General features: G+C 34.1%; 1 pseudogene; it reads left to right on the top strand.

The window, feature by feature from the left end:
• The first annotated feature begins 2,732 nt into the window (after positions 1-2,732).
• LOC138148091 (protein arginine N-methyltransferase 1-like) lies at positions 2,733-23,003 on the top strand (annotated as a pseudogene).
• The last annotated feature ends 314 nt before the right edge of the window (positions 23,004-23,317 follow it).

Raw genomic sequence — 23,317 nt, 5'->3', positions numbered from 1 at the left:
AAATATGGAACAGTATAAAGTGTCTTGGACTTCACATCAGAAGTTGTGTATTTTAAATCCCAGCTTCAAAATTTCTGAGTTTTGTCAAGTATTGGACAATTAAATTATTTATTTGAGTATAAGTTTTGTTTCCATAACTCTAAAATGAAGATAAAAATACTTGTACTACTAGTATTGTTACAAGGAAAGCAACAGTTCTAGTAAAGAAATTTTATTTTTATTTACTAATACATTATAGGAATGATTGAAAATAATAATGAGAATAACTAAAATTTATATAGCATTTTAAGGTTCTACCATATTCCCTAGGTAAGCTAACTACTTAGCAAATAGTAATCATTATGTAATCATTATATATTTCTGTTATTGTATCAGTGAAAACATTCTACTTTTAATTTCCATTTTAATATATTATACATCATAACTTTAGCTGATATTTATATGGAAATTTAAAATTTGCAAAATGCTTTGCAAAATTTTCATGTGAGCACCAAAATCCTTTGAAGTACACAGCACAGGTACGTATATACATGCATACATACATACACATTTGTATCTTCATTTAGACACATACATATACATCAACATACATGTGTGTTAAAACATATATACATGTATATACATTTGTGTATGTATATAAATGATTCTTTTATGCTAACACCCCCCAATTGGGAAAAGAAAGAAAACAAATTCTTTGCAACAAATAAACTTACTCCAACAAAACAAATTCCTTTATTGGCTATGTTCAAAAATCATATGTCTCATTCTGTATCTGTATCCATTTCCTTTCTATCAAAAGGATGGATAGCAAGATTCATCATTGGTCCTCTGGAATCTTATTTATTAATTTTTTGATCCTATTTCTTGTAGCCATCAAAGTTGTTTTTACAGTGTTGTTGTTAATGTATAAATTCCTCTCTTAGCTCCATTCACTTCATTCTTCATCAGTTTATAATAGTCTCCATAACTGTCCATTTTTGAAATATTGATGTTATAGCAGAAATTGTTGCCCTGGTTCACATACTTCTCTCTAAGTCTGATCATATAAGTCTTACCATGCCTCATTCAACACAATACTATTTCATCACATTTATATGCCACAGTTCATTCAGTCACTGTCCAATTGATGGTCCAATTGGCCCTTAGTTTCCATTCTTGTTTTGATTTTTTATGCCATCACAAGAGAATTGTTTTAAATATGTCTGCATGTTCATATGACCTTTTCTTCTTTCTTTTATCTCTCTTATTTAATAAAGGAATCAGTACATTACATATTACCATTTGAGACATGATTATGCAAGTAAAATACTCTTATTCTTTAATTTCTTATTTAATTTATTTAATTCTTTATTTCAATTTCTTCTTTTTTTTATCCAGAAGCTAGCACATTATTTTGCTTATTTTTCTAACAGACATAACTTCTTTAATGTATGGGAGCCTGATATAATCTTAGAAAGTAGCCTGGGACATAAAGAAGTTAAATGATTATTCCAGAGTCATGAGACAGTATATGTCAGAAGTAGGACTTGACCTTGAATTTTCACAACTCCTGAGCCTGCCAGGTGGCCTCATCAGGAAGTTCTTTGTTCAAATTTGGCCTCAGATATTTGTGTGTCATGTGACCATTGGCAAGACACTTAACCTCTACCTGCTTCAGTTTCCTCAATTTTAAAGTGAGGTGGATAATAACATCCACTTTGCAAGGTTGTCATGAGGATAGGGAAAATATCTGTAAAATTTCTTAGCACATTGTGTGACACATAATAGGTACTTAATAAATCCCTGTTCCCTTTCCTTCCCCTAGAACCATATGGTTGTTATTGATTAAAAAATAAAATTCTCTTCTCTATCTAGGAAAGAACTGAAAGAGTAGATAATAACAACAACAAATGTCAAAAACAATCACAACAAACAAAAGGGTAGAAAGAAAAGTCAGAAAAGAAATATTTTCAATGCTGATTTCAGGTGGAGTGATGAGGATTTTAAAGCCAAAATAACTGCTGCTATGAGAGAGAATCTTGACCCCCCCCCCAAATTTTAGCAATTTAGTTCTGAAGAGATTAGATTACTGACAACCTGAATATGCTTTAGAGATGAAAGAGAGCATAAAGAATAGAATAAAACATCTGGGAGAGGGGGTGAGAAACCACAGGAGCATACCAAGTTGCAATGGAAAGAGAAGGAATTTGAAAGGTTAAGTAGTCAGTAAAAGTGTGATGAAAATAGTACTCAGAAAAAAAAATCTCCAGATAGTTGGCTTGCCTTATAGAATAACGATCCCATTTGAATTTCAAGGTTTTGAAAATAACCTGCTTCAAATTCTAGGTGAATTATGGAGAGAAAACTGTCATAATCTATCAGGTGTTGACCATAAGGCAGTTATGGGAGGGAAAGTAGCAAAGAACAATATCTGATGCATCTCAGTTAAAAGGAGGGGGGGAGAGATATTTGCAGGAGTAGGAGCCTTAAAAGTCAGTATCATATGGACTATTATTTGTTCTGCCTAGTGGAATTATAATACCAATTTGAAATACATGTTCTTGATAAATCAATCACTAACTGGCCTGGAGCAAAATAGATTCATCCTTCAGCCAAAGGAAGATTATCTTCTAGACAAATTGGAGATTACTTGTTATACAGTTTTCAAAATGCTTTCACATATACAAGTTGATCTGATTCTGACAATAGACATCTATCTCAAGTAGCTAGCATATGTATGTAAGGAACATAGTATGTCAGAGCTCATAGGTTCTCATTTTAAAGATGAAGGAAGCTGTGACCCAGACAGAATCCCCAAGGGTATATGGCTTATAAAAGGTAAAGCCAGAACCTAAAATGAATCTTGGGATGTCCAGTCTGGTATTCTTTACCCCATGTCATACTCAACAATGTCAAAAGCCTTATTTTTTTTCTCCACCAGTCCGTAAATCAGGGGTTCTTAGTCTGCGCCTGGGGAAAGATTTCAGGGGGTCTGTGAAATTAGGTGGTGAAGAACATACATCATTATTACCAGTAACCTCTGCTTCCTTTGTAATTGTGTATTTTATTTTAGACACTTAAAAACATGATTCTGAGAAGGGATTCATAGGCTTTGTCTGGCTGCCAAAGTGGTTCATGACACACAAAAAAAGTTAAGAAACTCTACCTTAGATGGATTCAAGAATACCTTAGTTCAAATTCCACCAGCTAGTCACTAAACCTCTCTGTGACTCAGTTTCCTCTACTGCAAAATGAAGAAATTGGCTTCATTGGCCATTGATATCCCTTCCAACTCTCAAGTTCATTAACCTAAACTGGAACTTGAATAAAGTCAGTAATTTCAAGAGGCCAAGTTAAGGCAGAAATATATTCCAAGCACAAATGCAAAAGTTAGGTAAAGGATATGTAAAGCCAATTTGATTAGTTCATGAGTGTGTGTGTATGTTTGTACGTATGTATGTGTGTATATACACATGTGTGTATACATGTAACTTTAGCTAAAATAATGAAAATAAGCACAGTGATCTTTACATTGTGCTATTTTAATTATCGTTTTCACTTTATTGATTTCTCTGTGTAACCACATTGTTTTTTTATTTAGAGCAAATGAGATAATATTTGTTAAAATCACATCATGTGGTGTCTGGCACATAATAGGTACAATATAAATGCTTATTCTCTTTCCTCTTCTCCTTTTTACACATTCTCTCTTTCATTAACCATTGAAATAATTTGAATTCATGTCACTGGGACTTCATTCTTAAGATCCTTCCTATATTTGATTCAATATTTCTTGTAGACTTTCAGGCCATGGAAGGTATCATATGGTTTTTTCTTGTTTTAAAATCTACTTTCCAAAGAATTTCTGATAAATGTAGTCTTTAAGACATTAAAAGAGTGGTGAGTGTCAGAGTGAGAGTAGAAGCAATAGAAAGACCATGAGTTTAGCATCAGAAGCCCTGGGTTCAAACCCTTCTCTGGCTATGTGTATGACCTTAAGCAAACCATATAAACTTCCTATACCTCAGTTTCCTCTTCTATAAAATGAGGAAAATTGTAATAGTTTACCTCTGAGGTCTCTTTTAGTCCTAAATATTTGACGTGAATCCATTTAGTAGGATATTGGCTACTACTCTGTGTTTCTGTTTCTGTGTAATACACTCTATATAAAACTGAAAATAAGGCCTGCTTAGTCTTATGAGTACTTCTGCAGCTTCATGAAACTCTCCGTTTTACCTGAGTTACACAGAATTCTCCAATTTGCAACTCTATCTCTCTGATATTTATTTGCCGGATAATAGGTGACTAGACTTTTGGAAAGGAAGAGAAAGACATCCATATTCAATCTATAGTATAATGTACTCATTTTTTGAAGAAGTTACTATAGATTTAGCTGTATAATCTTAAAATATGATAATTAAGATTCACATAGTGCTTATAGAATTGCAAAGTGCTTTGTGTATAGTATCTCATATGATCCTCTAAACAACTCTTTGAGATAATGTTATCAGTCCCACTTTGCAAATGAAGAAAAGGAGACAGATATTATGACTTGTCCAGAGAACTAGGTAGCATATATATTTAGAGTCTCCTCCAGGGTGCTTTTGTACTTCCTCATGTCTTCTGAAAAAGACCAAAATAAGGCTCTCCTCATAATCCTCCAATTTTTCTCTAACATTTTACATTAGCCTAATACCCCTAGAAGTTCACTCTCTCCCTAAAGCCATTTCTCTGATTGATTGTTACCCCCCAAACCTCCATTTTAAGGAAATTGACCAAGTCAGGCATGTATTCAATAATGATGATGATAATAATAATAAAAAACAATTAATGTTTAAATAGTGCTTACTATGTGTCAAGCACTATACAAAGCACTTTACACTATATTAATCTCATTTAATGCTTATAGCAACCCTGGGATTTGGGTACTTTTGTTATCTACAGGGAAATTTTTTATGAAAGGGAATGTTTAGTGTATACTTTGGGATAAATGCAAAGGATCCAGGGGTATCTTGTAGACTCCAACCAGGCAGAGTGATACATAACACATGATTACATTATACATTTTGCAAAAACTGAGACAAATAGAAGATAAGTGACTTTCCCAGGACCACCCAGCTATTTAAATTTCTGAAGCCAACTTTAAATTTGGGTCTTCTTGAATTTAGACATAGAGCTTTATTCACTATGCCATTAATTCCTGACTAGATGTTTTCAATTGTCTCCACTATCTCTACCTCCAGCTTCATTTTATGTGTTATCTTTCCTAAATATGATGTAAGCTCTTTGAAGGTAAAGACTATTTTTTGGCTTTTATTTGTTTCCCTAGCACTTAGCACAATGCCTGCTACCGTGTTTCCCCGATAATAAGACCTATCCCGAAAATAAGCCCTCCCCTTACTGTGTAAGATTCCTCTAAAATAAGCCTTCCCCCGAAAATAAGCCCTATTGAGATTGCTACTGTAGTGAAAGTGATCCCCTGCGCTACATGCTACATTACGGTACCCTCTGTATGCACCGTCCCCCCACCCCCCGCACCCCGTGAAACCCACGCCATGCTCCGAGTTGCATCCAATCAGAGCTGCAGCAGTGAGCGCGTCATCCTGTTCTTCCCCAGTGATTTGCTTGCTGGTGCCATTGAGAGCAGTGCCACGGAGGAGAGCTGAGGCAGGACAACATAAAAACCCGGTATGTAAGCGGGAGTGAGGGGGCATGATGGAGGATAAAAAGGGCATGATGGAGGAAAAAAGAAGAACTCAGGGGGCATGATGGAGTGAAAAGAAGGACTGATGGTCATAATTTTATTATTCTGTCTGTTTTGACCCCCAGACATGAGTACAAAATGGAAGAGCTATACTGTTGAGCATAAGAAAGCAATTGTAGAGGAGTCACATGGCAAGAATCTTGCAGTTTTCTGTAAAGAAAAACTTTTAGATCTTTGAATGGTCAGAAAATGGAGAGCAGATTATAATAACCTCAATCAACAGGTGGATGAGGGAAAAGGGAAAAAGCACAGGTCTGGATCAGGTCAGCAGCCCTTATATCCTGACTTGGAGATCCTCATTGGTGAATGGATTGCTGACAGGAGAGCAAAGGCCTTGGTTGTGCGCAGGACTAATATGCAAGCATTTGCCCTTTCAATGGCACCAGAGTTTGAAATGGTCTCAGAAGGATTCAAAGCATCACAACACTGGTTGGACAGTTTTCTTCAATGGTATGAACTGTCCCTAAGAAGATCAACAACACTGTTTAAGCTGGAAGATGCTGAAGTTATTAAACGTGCACTTGCATTCAAGTCCTTTATTGATAGGATCGACATTTCCAAGTACCAAACCTGCAATATGATTGCTATGGATGAAACTGCAGTGTTTATGGGACAAGGATCTCAAACAACAATTCATCACAGGGGTGCAACATCAATCTACATTCCCACCACTGGCTATGAAAGTGCATGGGTCACCTGTGTTTTGGCAATTAGTTTGGATGGAAAGAAAGCCACACCTCTAATCATCAGTAAGGGCAAGAAAGATAAGATTGAACGTGTATCTGGCATTTACATTCTTGAAACTGAAAAAGCCTGGTGTACACAAGCCTTTATAAGAAAGTGGGTTGATTTAATGCTGCCACTTGTTATGCGAGGTAACCAAAGAGGTCTGATAGTTTGGGATTCAGCCAGCACTCACCGCGCTAAAGAAATGAAGAACTCCCTTGCAGAGAGAAGAATAGATCAAGTAATGAATCCTGCAGGAATGACTGCCTATCTCCAGACCCTTGATTTTGCAATAAAGAAGCCATTCAAGGACCATTTGCACATGGAAGTCAATGACTACATTGAAAATAGAATGGAAAGAAATCAGTGTGGAAACTTTGTAAGCCCTGACTGCAAGAAGTCGTGACTTGGGTGAAGAAGTCATGGGATAAAATTACTGACAGCTGTGTCGCCAAGGCACTACGAGCAGGTTACCTGGACAAGACATATTCATTTAAAGAGAGCTATATTGCTGGACATGACAGATTGGGTCCACTTCTTCTGAAGGAAATGGAGGCGCAAGACATCCAGGACGGAATTCAGAGTATGGACATTTATGACAATGTTGTTGAAGAAGATGACATGATCATTATTGAATAAAGGTACATTTTTTTGTTCACATTTACCTGTTTATTAAAGTTGCTGTCAATGTTCATTAAAATAAGCCCTCCCCTGAAAATAAGTCATCTGGTGTTTTTCTTTAAAAAAAAAAATAATAAGACAGTGTCTTATTATCGGGAAAACACGGTAGATGGCAAATGTTTAATAAATCTTTGTTTACTTGACTCAATAATAATGCTGTTGTTGAAGATGATGATAATGATGATTGTTTGGAGGTTGGTAGTAATTTCCATAGTCCTGCAATAGCTGCTATTGTATAAAACTTACATTCTGATAGAGTAACAGTAGATATGGCTGAAGTAATTCTTTGTTAGAATGCCCAGAAGAAAATCTTTTCTTTTTCTGTGGCTTAAAGGAATTGTACCTTTCATTTTGCAAGGGAAGAAACTAAAATATAGGTATTATCATGACTAGACTACAATTGTTATCATTCAATAATTTTATTCTATAAAAATGTTTTTTCTTTTGTAAATGTTTGAACCTTAAATTCGATTTCTTAATGAAAATCACAATATCTTCCTTAGGGCAAGTCATGGCCTCACCCATGAGTATTCTAAGAATTCTTAGTGACACTAGAAAGAGATATTCTGTTGTTCAGCTTCATGTTGAGGCATAGAGGCTCAGATATATATATATTTCCCTTGGAACATTTCTGTTTCCAAAAGATTATTATAGTCTGTGTCTCCTTTATGTATTAGCCAAAGCATGTGAAGGTAAACTTTAGCAAATTGAGTTACACTGAAGTTCAATAAGATTGAAGGTGTAAATTTTGCTTTGCCGGACGACTAGGGACTATAGAGTCAACACATTACTTTAACCATTAAGCAAAATTCTTGAATAGAAATATATGTTGAAACAAACACAAATACTTTATAGAAATTATTTAGAATCATATCTTTTGTATCCTGGGATAAACTTGTTATTTTGAAACATTTAAATACTGCTTGATTCAATGTAAACATTTTCATATAGTATGTATATTTCATAATTTCTTTTTAAGTCTGAAGTAGCATGGCTAGATTTTACTTTATTACTTATACCACTCTGTCACATTATCCTCTATGGATAGAAATAGAATAATATAAAGATATTGCTATCATAGCTTATACAAATTTTCATGGAAGTTGCATTAGCAAAGAGAATGTGACTCCCCCTAAATTCCTAAAGCATGGAAAGGAAATCTGGGAAATAAAATTATGTCTCTTAAAAAAAGATGTATATTTCTAAAGAAATTATGATGTTCATTAGCTTTTGCCTTTTTCTAGGATGATAATTTATGAACTGTTTAGTGCATGCTTTGGGGTAATGGCAAGGATAAAGAGTTATCTTGTATACCCCAACCTTGCAGAGTGATACATAAGATTTTGCACGTAAGGACCCTCTGAAAGGATTCAGTTAAGGAGATTCAGTCCTATATTACAAGAATTACATGCTTGGGAAATGGCATATGGTGAGTTCCTAAAGAAGGCACAATGACTTTATTGGTAAGAAATTACAAATTCTTTATTCTATTGTCACCTTTTCCCAATCCCTAACGTTTTTATACTTTTTTTTCTCTACTCTGATTCTCTTTTTTTCACCACCACTAAATTTCACATTTGAAACCAGAGGAAGTGACCACATAGTTTTTTTAGAAACCTTTCATGGGATAATTGAAAACAAGTTTTGTTGTTTCCATTGTGTCAACTCTTCCTGACCCGATTTGGGCTTTTCCTGGCAAAGACATTAGTTCATTTTATAAATGAGGAAGGTGAGGTACAATTAAGTGACTTGCCAAGGGTCACACAACTAGCAAGTATATAAGGCTGAATTTGAACTCAGGTCTTCCTGATCCCAGGTCCCATGCTCTATTTAATGAACTATCTAGCTGATCCTGAAAAACAATGCTTAAAAATGTACACATGTACTTTGAATATTATATTACACATATAGGAATGCATATATTATATATTTATTTATTTTCAATAATAATTACTACTTTGCATTAGGGTATAGGGCAGAGAAAATGGAACATCACAAACAAATGTCACCTGCTTTTACCTCTTGAGTAAGGGTGACCCTGTCATACCATGCACAAATTATATGCTATGTAAATTTCAACAGAAAATTGTTGTAGAAACACTTTCTACATTAGTTTTAACTTCTTTATAAAATTCATTTCTTCTAATAGTATGTTCTTGAAACAATTGGTGGACCATTCTTTAAATAATTAGTTGGAATGCATTTGGCAATCACTGTAGGCATGAAAAAGCAAAGAAGGAAATGAATATTTATTAAGCACCTACTATATTTCTGGAACTGTACTAAGAACTTTATAAATATTGTCTAATTTGATACTCACAGCAGTTATGGGAAGCAGGTATTATTATCATCCTAATTTTGCTATTGAGAAAACTAAGGCAGAAAGAGTTTAATTAACTTGTATAAAGTTGTATAGTTGGTGTCTGCATTTGGATTTGAACTCAGCTCTTCCTGACTTCAGGCACATCATCTTATTCATTATGCCACCTACTTGACTCTAGGAATAATAAAATAATAGATCTAAAAGTGAATGTGATTTTGAATTCATCTAGCTCATTTTTTTCACCTTTTATGAGGAAACTGGGTCACAAAGGAGGAAAGTAACTTACCCAAGGTACGTTATAGCTTTAAGTGGTATATACATGATTCAAAGAGGCATTCTTTAGCTACAAAGCCAGGGTCTTTTCCATTATGGAAAATGTCACCCTAAAAAGTAGCAACAAATTATTTTTGGTAAGAAATTGTTTGAATCTATCTTTGTCAATAATTTTTGCCAATATCCACTTGATTTCTAAACTACCATTTTAGGGAAGAAGGTTCCTGTGATCCATTTGAGATACTTATTTCAAGGTTTATTTGATCAACCTATTATGCATTCTGATGTTTGAAACATTTGGATGGGGTGGGGGTGTGTGACATATGTTAATCAGGGAAGAAATTAATTTGGATGCAACTTTTTTCCCTCTCTCTCCATTTCCTCTGATTCTGATTAGAGTTGCTCGATTGCATGTCATGAAAGAGATCTTCTTTAGGCTTCAATAGATAAAGTTCAAGTAATAGGAAAATCTTAAAGAAAGTACTGATAGAATATGGCCTGACAGGGAAATGGCTTTATTTTTTTCTCCACAAAAGTACATTTGTCTTTTGTAATTTTAAGGGGATGTAAAATCTGGCGGTGTGTTTGTAGCCATATAATCATTCATATGCAGTATTTCTGGGCTCTGTACTGTGTTTTTTGCTAATTATGTCATGAATAGGTAGCTTATTTTTATTGATAATTTCCCTTTGTCAAATAGGCCCTAACTACTCACCTATATTTTGCCATAACATTCCATTTTAACTAATGTGACCTACTTAATTCTTCAGTATCTATTAATTCAAGCCAGGTGTCTTGTCTCTTTTTAACCTGGGAAAAATTACCTTTAAGAATTATATTCCACTCATCAGGAGAATCAAATAGAATGACCACATGCAAATAGCCTGCTATTGGTTTTTCACTATTTCAATAAGATGGCAAAATTCCATCTCTGGTCATCATGCCAGCAACGTATTTAATAGACATAATTAAATATCACTTAGACAAGGGACTTATGAAAAATTATCCTGATAATTCACAGTCCTCCTACACTCATCCTCTCTCCCTACCCCCCAACTCTGCTTCTTTACATATATGGTAGACATTCATTAGTTTTCAAATGATGGAGACTGTTCTATGCATGACTCTTAAAAGTGTTAGCCATTTGATTATGAAATTGCTCTATAGATAATCTTCCATGGTAGCTATCTAGTAGAGCCATTTCTTCACAGATGATCTCCTTCACCACTAACTCTAATGAAGCACTCAACTCATTACTGAAAATAAAGCAGCTGAGAGGTCATGCATATCCTCCTTTGTATTTCTCTTTTTCCCTCTATCCTTTTTTTCTTCCCTTCCTTCTTTTTTTTTCTTTCTTCCTATTGCTTTTTTTACTGTATAATCACTATGGACAAACCATTATTTTAGATGTGCCTGAGGATACAAAGATGTATAGGAAATCAACCTTGTGCTTTGAGCAACTCCTGGAATAAACACAAGACACACTCAAAATAATATAATGTATGATGCTTTTCCTATAAATAATGCTTAGAATATTCAGAGGACAGAGTGATGTGTCTATTTAGTTAGAAGACTGGAATGGTTTGGGTGAAAAATAAATGCAGTTGTGTGAATATGTAAGTTAATAATGTTATCTAAGTTACATAAAAGTCATTTTCAACTAAGAGGATTGTAATGACATTATGTCTTCTATAATGTTTTTTTTTTAAGTTCAGGTTCACACTGGATGCTTTATTACTATTTAGAGAACTTTTCTTGATAAGTTATTGCATGCATGAGAGTATGTATGAGTGTGTTTGCGTGTATGTAAATGTATCAGAGAGAATTCTTAATAATCAATTAATTGGATATTTTAAACAAATGTAACTGATATTTTCCCTTATAATTTTATAGGCTATGTTTAGAAAGTGGGTGCAGAAGACAGGTATTAGATACCACAGCTCTAGTATAGATGAAGTCAAATTTCTGACCTATTTAGATTGTTAGGAGAATATTTTTTTAATAGAAACCAAGAAAAAAAATAACCTGGCAGCAATGTATGTACAGCACCAAAACACTTAAGTGACAAATTCAGTGAATTAACCCTATTTTATCTATAAATAAGACCATATGTTCTATTTAAATATCTACCTGATACACTAATTTTAAAGATGTTTGAGATAAAAAGATTTCATCTCTTTGAAGCTACAGTAAACATTAGTAATGCACAGTAGCCAATATATCCACTAAATGATTTTTGATTAATAAATCCTTCCTGTAATCCTCATTGACTAAAAACAACTAAAATAAATTTCATAAATGAATTTGTATCAATTAGATGAAGGAACACTGTGGAATTATTTAAGCCAATCAAGATTTAAACTTATGGATTTTATTCTAAGTTAGTATAACACTAGATGACTCAGTCCATTACAAGTGCTTCAATAAATTCAGATAAATAGTCCCTGGTTTTATTTTGCTGTTTAAGATCTTAATATTGCATAATTGTTTTTTCATCCCTGATGAACTTTAAAAATATTTTAAATCAGGCTACATAAATAAAAGAAATAACAATTAAAAGACAAATGAAATTAAGTAAAACTTATAAAATGGAAATTAAAAGAACATTTTTGTACCTTTTCATTATAATGACATTCTTAATATTCAGGAAAAAGATTAATGAAAATTTAGTGAACTGATAGATTATGAACAACTGGTATACATCTGTAGGCTGGGTTTTGTTTTGTGTTCCAATTTTTTTTTTTTTGCTTTTTGGTGGGCAATTGGGCTTAAGTGAATTGCCCAAGGTCACACAGCTAGTTTGTGTGTGTGTGTGTGTGTGTGTGTTGTGTCTGAGGCTGGATTTGAAATCAGGTACTCTTGACTCCAGGGCCTGTCCTCTATTCACTGTGTCACCTAGCCACCCCTGTCCTCCAATTTTTAAAGGGAGGGCTTCACAGAATTACAGATTCTTAGAAGTGCAAAGGATGATGAATATCATTGAAAATCTCCTTTGTATCATTTTAAAAGATCATTAAGCCCCTGCCTATAATTTTTCATCTTTTAGACTGTAAACTCCTTCAGAGAATAGGCTATTACAATTTTTCATCTATTACCATCACCCAACACAGAGGTTTGTACATGGTGGGGAAGTAATAAATATTTCAAGATATTTTTTTCTTCTGACATATAGATTTGAAAATTAGTATTTGTTTTGTTTTTATTACCCCAAAATATGTCTTTTTTGTAAATTCTACCCACCATTATTTATTCTACTGTTAGAGTAACAACAAACATTATTTATTTTTCAATTTGAAGACAGCTATCAAGTTTTCTTTCTTGTGTTTATCCACCTTAAACGTTCTCTTTCCTGAAACAAACAAAAATATAAGAACCATTCTTCATAATGTATGGTTTCCAGGACTCACACTTTCCATATTATATTCCTGTAGACAAACCCTAATTTGTCAGTGTATATAGAACAAATAGTTCAAATTAAGATTCAGATACTTTTTGGCTGTGTGACTCTAAACAAGTCACTTAACTTTATTCTGCCTCAGGATCCTTATCCTTAAAATAGGGATAATAATAGCACCTAACTCCCAGGGGTGTGAAGACCAAATGAGATAATATTTGTATAGTATTTCACAACCTTAAATCACTATATAAATTGGTATCATTTATTATATTTTTTAAGAGGCAGTGTGGTGCAGTTAAAAAATGGAGTTCAAGGGCTTAGATTCAAAACCTGACTCTAATTTACTACATCTTTGACTTCAAATAAGTCAATTCAACATTCTCTCATGTGTTCCCTCATGTGTACTGTAAGGTGATTGTGCTCAATGATGTTTGAGATAACTTTCATCTCTTATTCAGTGATCATATATTATTGTACTCCAAACCCAACATAATGCTGGATAGGTGATTGTCCAAAGCAGATTATAGGGGGACTCATCTCTTTTTATTTGGATGCTATGTTTTCATTTATTTAACCTAAGATTGTAATACTTAAAAAAATTATCTGGTAAACACTATTTGCTCATATTGCAGTTGTAGTAAATAAAAATCTCTAAGGTTTTAATGGAAGAACTCAAGGTGGTGTCCTTTAATCCTGCACTTATACAATTGATTATTTGAGGTTGAATGCAAGACTTTAAAAAGTTAAATTTTGTGGATTTTAGCTTACCATCCTTATCTCTCTTTTGTAATATCAGTTCCGGCATACAAACTTGTATTCTCCATCAGACCTAGACTTATATTATCTGCAAATTTGATAATATGTTTGCTACATCTCGAATAAATTCATTAGTCAAATGTTAAGTAAAATAAAACCAAGAACAGATACTTGAATCACGACACTGGAGACCTTTTCCAGGTTAATACCATTTCATTAATCAGCAACACATTCTTGAAATCCATTAACAGGTTATTAGCACTTCAAGGAGAACTAAGAAGGTAAACTATAAAGTATTCAATCCCTGTATCTCTGTGACAGATAGGTACATTATTCCAAATTCTGCCTTTTTATAATTGTGATACTATACTGAGAGACACAGCATTTATGCCTTTTTATCTCCACTGAGCTGTCTTCCAGTCACCTTATATGAGAATTCTAGGGGTGATGGATGAGGGGAGGAGGCAGCTTCTGACAATTCTTTGCTTGGGTTGTAACTCTAGCATCTCTTTACATTATTAGCAATATTGTTTTTGCAATGTATGTATTTATCCAAACTAATTTTAAAATAGAGTTCATGTATCTTTTTAGCTATCTTTTCAGTAAACTATTAAAATGTTGTTATTTTTATTATTAGTTGTATAGTCATTTATCAGTGTATGTGAGAGATAGCATAGCATATATAATGAATAGCAGACCTTCCTTGGAATCAGAAAAAAATCTATCTCTGATATATTCTGTCTGTTTAAATAAGTGATAACAAGGTTTTATTCTGCCTCAGGTTCAGGGCCATCAGTTACAGAATATGGATTTGTAAAATGACAATGCAAGTTATTTTTTTTTGTTTGTTTTTGTTTTTCAATAAAAGGGAAGGTCCTTGAGAATAGGTTCTGTGTTGTTTTGTTTTTTTTTTACTCTGTATTCCAAGTATTGAACACAGAGCTTGGAACATGTTTGGCACCAAAAAAAATGCTTGTTATATGAATGAATTAATGGAGTAACTTTCCATAGCTATAGTATCAATGAACAAACAAAAAAGAAAAACAATATAAATATTTTTATTTGTCTCCCTTTTTCTAATATGTTTCTACATACTACATATGTTTCTTTTTGTGAGGCAGTATTTACAAACTGATATTATTTCTTTTGCTGTCACAATGATATAGGACAGTTTTCCCTACTACTCTCCTTTACAAATTCCAACATATCTGTCTAAAAATGCCTGGCATACTGTATGTTTTTAATAAATATTGATGAATTAATGTGTGTGCAAAAGAATTACAGTTATGATTAAATTATTTTAAAAGGAGGATAAAAGACATAAAAAAGATGTAAAAATAGGAAAGACATACCTCAGGTGTCACCATGGTGCAAAAGACATACCTCAAGTGTCACCATGAAGCATGTATCAAGTTTCTATTTATTTCTGATGCTTTCCATATATGACACTATAAAGTCTTCTCATGTTCTTTTTCATAATTTTTGTTTAAGATTAAATGAACCATTATTTTTATCTTTATTGATATTATATATTGACCATTCAAATTTCATTATTTCAATGACTTTTGCACTGAGATAACTTATTTTAAAATATTTATATAATTCCCAAATAAACTCTTACTACAAAGAGAACAAATAATTCCCACTGGAAATGCACTATCATAGATTTGAAGGCCAGAATTTTTTTCTTTTTCAAGTGGTTGCCAATACCAAATGCTTAACTGTTAAATCCGAGAGAGAAGATGTCTTTCAAATCATAAAAAATCAAAGTAGTGATTGCATAGAGAGAAAAATAATCACCACCATTCCCTTTTAAAAATTTAAGTGTGATGTTGATATGAAGTTGGGAATAAAGGGGACAAAGTGGGAAGGATAAGCAGAAGGCTGAAAAACAAACCTGAAAATATTGTTTTTTGCAGAGAAAAAATTGAAATAAATATTAAGTGCTGTGAATTATATTCTAGGTGAAGAAATGAACAAAAATCAATAAATACAACTCATGTAAGGAAAAAAGATACAGTGAAGTACAAATATCCATCACTTTATGATACTGAAATATTATAGCAAGCTTTTTCTATTAAGCAAATACAGTTAACCAACTAATTGAAAATATGCATGATGATTTTATTTTCAGCACTAATCTTGTTGTAGCAAGAGATACTAAAATGCAGAAAATACCAGTCTTGACCTTTTCAAGATTAAAAACTGCTGGGAAAATATGACCCAGAGATATATCCCTACAAATACAATTGAGAATATGTATATACATAAGAAGGGAAATAAAGTGGAATGAAAAAAACCAACATATGAATAATCTTATCTGTGTGAAGAGCAGTGGAGAGGTGGATCAATAAGTATTGAATTAAGAACTTTCCTATGATTTTTTTTCAAAATGGCTCAGCACCTGAAAAAAAAAGATCAGTTATACAGGCAAAAAAAAATGATTACATATGTTCTCTATGCAATATCTTTTAATTTTGCTCAGTGTAAGAAAAAATGTTTTAAAAGAAATCTCTTTTTATCCTGAGTTATATCAAAGTCCCCCTTTGAATTAATTAGGTTGCTTTCCTGCTATATGAATATCCATATGTATTCTCCATATTATTAAGGATTTCCCTATCAGGAAAATAAAAAGATTGCTTTTTACATCTCTAGTTGAGTTTTTGATCAAGGATATATCTCCCCAATACTTTTGAGCTATTGGATCAAAAGCATCTTAACACAAATATGAATAATGATGTTAGTTTAATCAAACATTTGGCTTCTTTTTTCTTTTATTCTATCATTTTACATCTACAAATACTGGTCATGTATGTTTAAACTGTTTTACATAAAACATGGATAATATGGTGCTAAAGACTCCTGGATTTCAAATATTAAAAGAAGAATAACGAGTATATTTTAGCTTGGTAATTCTTATCTATTCACCTTAACTTTAACCATCTAATCCCTGATTATATATCTTAATATTTTGAAGAGGAATTAACTTTTATGCATCATTGGGAGCAACCTATTTTTGAAGTTCCTAATGATTTGGAATTTGGTAGAGCATAATAATAAAAACACTGGATTTGAACACCCAAATGGACTTGATTATAAACTGGCTTTGTGTTACTTTATGAAAACATTTAACTTTTTCTGGGCTCCATTTTATTAACTGTAAAATTAGTCAGTTGCATTGTAAAATCCTGTGCCCAGTGTGGTTAATGAAAATTAAGTTTAGGTATCATGAAAAATATTGCTACTGGATTCTGTTATATGCTAGTTGCTTCACAAATCAAAACCCAACTTTATTATATCTATCATGACTACAGTTTGCCTCCCCAAGGAAACACACACACACACACACACACACACACACACACACACACACACAAACTTAAAGCATAAAATAAAACCAAATTTCTTGGCACAAAGGAGGTTAAATTTATCTTTTCTTGGCTAGGTTTTTTTTTTGTAGTTTTGATTTCCTTGTTTTTACTTTTCAATTATTTTTGTCTCTGTAATCAATGCAAAAAAAATTTTCCCACAATATCAAATACGTTAATGGAGGTGAAAATATATAGCCAAAACTATAAATATTTTGCTGACCACACTAAGATGATCATATTTATAAATTAAGTTATTTTATAGGTATTTAAATTTTCATCTAAGCATTTGTTGTCTTAGAGATTTGAAAGAAATCTATCGCTTAATTACCTGTGGTCACAAATCATCTCTCCTAGTTAGATTTAATTTTAAATTCCTCTGAGAGAAGGAACAGATGGAACATTTGTTCAGGAAAAGGGTTCCTAAGTCCTGGAGATTTAAATATATTTGAAAATGACTTTTTAGAAGAGAGGTGAAACCAAGAGGATAGAGTAAAGTCAGGGACTCCCCTGACCTCTCTCATACAAATACACATTTAAATAATAACTCTAAAGAAATGCTTGGTCTGCGGAACCCCCCAAAAAATAAGATTACCAGTCAAAGACAACTTAGAAGATTGATAGGAAGTTTCTGTTATACCAATATGAGAGAGGAGCACAGTCCAACCCCAATCACTCTATCCTCTTGGTATTAGAGGTATTCAGTATTCTTGCCATCTTGGGGTGGGGGTAGGGGAGAGATGGGGAAAAAATTGGAACTCAAATCTTGTGGAAAAGAATCTTGAAAACTAATATAAATAAATGATAAAAGATTAAATTTAAAAAATCAAGTAATAAAGGTAGAGAAAATTGGGAAGAAAGAGAAAGAAATGCAACTAAATGTTGAAAAATAAGTCAATAATTTGGTAAAGGAGAAGCAAAAATTACTGAAGAAATTTGCACCTTAAAAAATAGACCAGACCAAATTATAAAAGAGGTACAAATAGCCAATGAGGAGAAGAATGCTTTAAAAAGCACAATTGGAAAAATAGTGGTGGGGGGAAGGCACACAATGTACTGAACAACAAAACAACACCTTAAAAAGTTAAATTGGCCAAATGGAAAAGGAGATACAAACCTCACAGAAGAAAATCATTCCTTAAAAAATAGAATTGAGGAAATGAAAGCTAATAACTTTATAAGAAATCAAGGAACAATAAAACAAAACCAAAGGAACAACAACAAAAAAAGAAGACAATGTGAAATATCTCATTGGAATAAGCAACTGACCTAGAAGATAGATCCAGGAGAGAGAATTTGAAAATTATTGGACTACCTGAAAGCCATGATCAAAAAATTACCCTAGACATCTTCTTTCAAGAAATTATCAAGGCATACTGCCTGATATTCTGGAATCAGAGAGCAAAATATAAATTGAAAGAATCCACCGATTACCTCCTGAAAGCTATTCCAAAATGAAAACTTACAAAAATTTTATAGCCAAATTTCAAAATTACCAGGTTCAAAGGGAAAATATTGCAAGCAGCCCCAGAAACAAACAATTCAAGTATGATGGATCTACAGTCAAAATAAGAAAAGATTTAGCCACTTTTACTTTAAAGGATTAGGGGGCTTGGAATATGATATTCCAGAAGGAAAAGAAGCTAAGATTAAAACAAAAAATCACCTACCCAGCAAAAGTGAATATAATACTTCAGGGGTAGAGTAAAAAAATGAAGATTTAATGAAACATAGGACTTTAAAACATTCTTGTCAAAAATACCAGAGATGAATAGAAAAGTTGTCTCTCAAATAAAAGACTCAAGAGAAGCATAAAAAAGTAGGTAAGAAAGGGAAATCATAAGGGACTTAATAAAACGAAACTATTTACATTCCTACATGCGAAGATGATACTTGTAACTCATAAGAACTTTACCATTCTTAGGACAATAAAGAGTATATAAGGCATTCTTAAGGCAGTTAGGAGACCACAGGGTTAGTTGAATATTATATCTAAAAATAAAATTAAGAGGCGAGTGAGGAATGTACTGGGAGAAAGGGAAAAGACTAAGTAGAGTGGGGTAAATTATCTCACATAAAAGAGGCAAGAAAAAACTTTTATAATGGAGGGGAAGAAGGAGGAGGTGAGGGAGAGTAAATGAACCTTACAATCATCAAAAGTGTCTCAGAGAGGAAATAATGTACAGACTCAATTGTCTAGAGAAATCTGTTTTACCTTAGAGGAAAGTAGGAGAGGAAGGGAATAAGATAAGAGGGGGGTGTCAGAGAATAGATTTGGGAGTGTGTAGTCAGAAACAAAACACTTTTGAGAAGGGACACGGTAAAAAGAGATAGAGAATAGAATAAACAAATGGATTAAAGGATGGAAGGAAATACAGTTAGCAATAATAACTGTGAAAAAAAATGAAACAAGTTTCTCTGATAAAGGCTTCATTTCTCAAACATATATAAAAGTGAGTCAAATGTATTTTTAAAAAAATAAGAGCCATTCCCTATTTGATAAATGATCAAAACATATGAACAGTTTTCACATAAAGTAATCAAAAATCTCTATAGTCATAAGATAAAAAAATACTTTAACTTGCTATTGAGAGTAAAAATGCAAATTAAACCAGTTCTGGGGTACTGTCACATTCCTATTAGATTTGCTCATGGACAGAAAAAGGAAAATGACAAATATTGTAGGGGTTGGGAGAAAAGACATTAATCACTATGTGAACTGATTCACTTCTGTAGACCATTCTCCTTCTGTAGAACACCTTGAAATTATTCCCAAAAAAGTATAAAATCATGCATACCCTTTGGCTTAGCAATACTTCAACTGAGCTGGTCACATTCAATACAAAATATACACTTGAGAAAAAGACTATTTTATGTAGAAGTCACAGGGTCTACAGTAGCACTGCAGCCATGGCCATTCAGTATCCCATGGCTGTGGGCCTCAACAAGGGCCACAAAGTTATCAAAAATGTTTAAAATTTGCACCACTGCTGCGTCCATGGGTGCTTGACCAAATATACAAAGTTTGTGAGAGATATGATCTGGGAGGTGTGTGGATTTGCCCCTTATGAGAGGTGAGCAATGGAATTGTTAAAGGTCTCCAAGGATAAGTGAGCCCTGAAGTTTATCAAAAAAGGGTGGGATCTCATATCTGTGCCAAGAGGAAGAAAGAGGAACTCAGCAATATCCTAGTTGCCATAAGGAAAGCTACTGCCAAGAAGGAATAAGCTGGACCCAGTCAACATTCCCCACTTACCCAATAAAGATTTGACAAATAGAAAAAAAAGAATTTTGGAACTGATTGTGTGACATGGGAGACACTGTCACAGGGCCACTCATCATGGCATGCCCACATCAGAGAAGGTGCTGTGCTGTATGAGCAAAGCAGAATGGAAACAACTCAAAGGAAATGCAGGATCTACAAATTTAGAGAATTCACCACACATTTTCACGTAGATTATTTGTGCCCTACCTGTGGTAGAGCATTCTGAACCCATATTGGTCTGATCAGCCACAGTTGGACACACTAAAAATTGACTCTAGAATCATGATGTCATTTTGCTCCTCTTGGAGAGAATGAAGGGCAACAACCAATCAACCAGTACTAAGTTTGTATCCCCCAAAAGAGATTTTTAAAAAATGAAAAAGGACCAATATGTACAAAAATATTTATATCATCTCTTTTCTTGGGATAAAGAATTGGAAATTGAGGGGATGTACATCAATTGGGAAATTTCTGAAGAAATTCTGGCATGTGATTATGATGGAATACTTTTGTGCTATAAGAAATGATGAGGTTGATGTTCTCAGAAAAACCTTGAATGATTTACATGGGCTGATGCAAAGTGAAATGTACCATGTACAATGTAATAGCAATAGTAATAGCAATATTGTAAGATGATCTGCTAGCTGTGAATGACTTTGCTATTCATAACAATACAATGATCCAAGACAACTCCCAAGGACTTATGTTCAAAAATGTTATCCATCCCCAGAGAAACAACTGATGGTGTCTGAATACAGATTGAAGCTTATTATTTTGTACTATATTTTTCTTGAGATCCCCCCAACCCCATTTGGTCTTTTTTCTTTCACACCATGATTATTATGGGCATATCTTGCATGACTTCTCATGTACAACATATTTCTAATTGTTTGCTTTCTCAGTGTGGGCCCCAGGTAAAGGGTAAGGGGTTAGGTGGAGAAGCAGTAAGGGGGCGAATTTGGAATTCAAATATTTTAAAACGAATGTAATTTTTTTTATATGTAACTAGGGAAGACTAAGATACTTCACAAAAACTAAGACTTAACAACCAGGGAAAAAAGAAAACTTTTTAGAAAGTGAGATAATTCAAAAGATGACTTCAAAAAAGAATGTTACTTAATTATTATAATTAGATGCATCAAAATTGATGAACTATTGATGAATAAATTATCTTTCTATGCGTAATAGGTCTATGTCAACTATGCAAACTTACTTTACTTTATATTCATTGATCAATTTTTGACACATAACGATGGAAAACAGAACCTTAAATGACTTTTAAAAAATACCAAGCATTTATCTTTTCTCCCTCCTACCTCTACCCTCCTGTTACAAAAGAAGAAAGGAAATAAGGGAAATCTAGAGGTAGGGAGTAAGGAAAGAGAAAGATTTCCACCTCATGTAATCATTGTTAAATAAAATGATAATAATGTGTTTCAAGTGGGGGGGGGGGTGGCAGTGGCAGCCGAGACAGCAAACAGCATTGTGTTGAGGACATGTAGTCCAAGACTTATTACTTGGATTCCTACACCCACTTTGGCATCCACAAGGAGATGATCAAAGATGAGCTGCTGACACTGACTTACCACAATTCTATGTTCCATAACCAGCACTTGTTCAAGGACAAGGTGGTGCCAGAAATTGGCTCAGGCACTGGCTTCCCCTGCAGATTTGCGGCCAAGGTAGGGATCCAGGAGGTCATGGGGATCAATTGCTCCAGCATCTCTGACTACATCCATCAAGATGTCAAGACTGTCAAGGCCAAAAACTTGATCATGTGATGACCATCATCAAAGGGAAGGTGGAGGATGTGGAGCTGCTTGTGGACAAGGTAGGTGGATATGATCATCAGCAAGTGGATGAATTGCTCTTCTCTGAATCCATGCTCAGCACTGTCCTACACTCCTGAGACAAGTGACTGGCCCCTTATGGGTTCATCTTCCCTGACCAAGCAACACTGTACATGACCACCATTAAGGACTGCCATTAAGGACTACAAGATTGACTGGTGGGAGAACAAAAATTTTGACATATCCTATATCAAGGACGTGGCCATCAAGGAAGCTCTTTTTGACATGGTTGACTCCAAGCTGCTGGTGATTAATGCCTGCTTCATCAAGGAGGTGGACATCTACACAGTGCATGGATGACCAGAACTTCACTTCCCTCTTCTGTTTGCAAGCGTAGAGGAATTACTTCGTCCACTCCCTGGTCACCTACTTCAACATTGAGTTCACCCGCTGTCATAAGCGTACAGGCTTCTCCATAAGTCCCAAGTCCATTTACATGAATTGGTATCAAACTGTCCTCTACATGGAGATTTACCTCATAGTGAAGACAGGCAAGAAGATCTTTGGCACCACTGGCATGCTGCAAACGTGCACAAACGATACCTCAACTTCACCATCGACCTGGGCTTCAAAAACCAATTATGTGAGCTCTCCTGTTCCACCAACTACCGGATGCACTGAGCTGGCCCTGTGAGACAATCCATTGTCCCAGTCTGGCCAACCGCTCCATGCCTCCTGCCTTGGCCAGCCCATCCCAGGCCAGAAAGCCATCACCCTAAGGGCTAAGGGGGCTAACTTGATGGTTTGAGGGCCCCCTATCACCCTTTCCCCCATCCTCTGTCCTCCAACCCCAAGCCCCAGCACCCTCCTGTGGGTCAGTGAGGGGCCCAGGGGCAACACTATGACTGTGTTTTTCATAACATATTTTTATATGGTTGCAATCATGACAAATTGTCAGCTGGGAAAAAAAAGTTAACTGACAACACACATTTCCA

This window comes from Petaurus breviceps, unplaced genomic scaffold (genome assembly GCF_028583685.1).
Source record: "Petaurus breviceps papuanus isolate PSGF00001 unplaced genomic scaffold, PetGlider_PUasm1.0 90822, whole genome shotgun sequence".
In the NCBI taxonomy this organism is placed as follows: Eukaryota; Metazoa; Chordata; class Mammalia; order Diprotodontia; family Petauridae; genus Petaurus; species Petaurus breviceps.
This window is presented reverse-complemented; position numbering and strand designations above follow the sequence as displayed.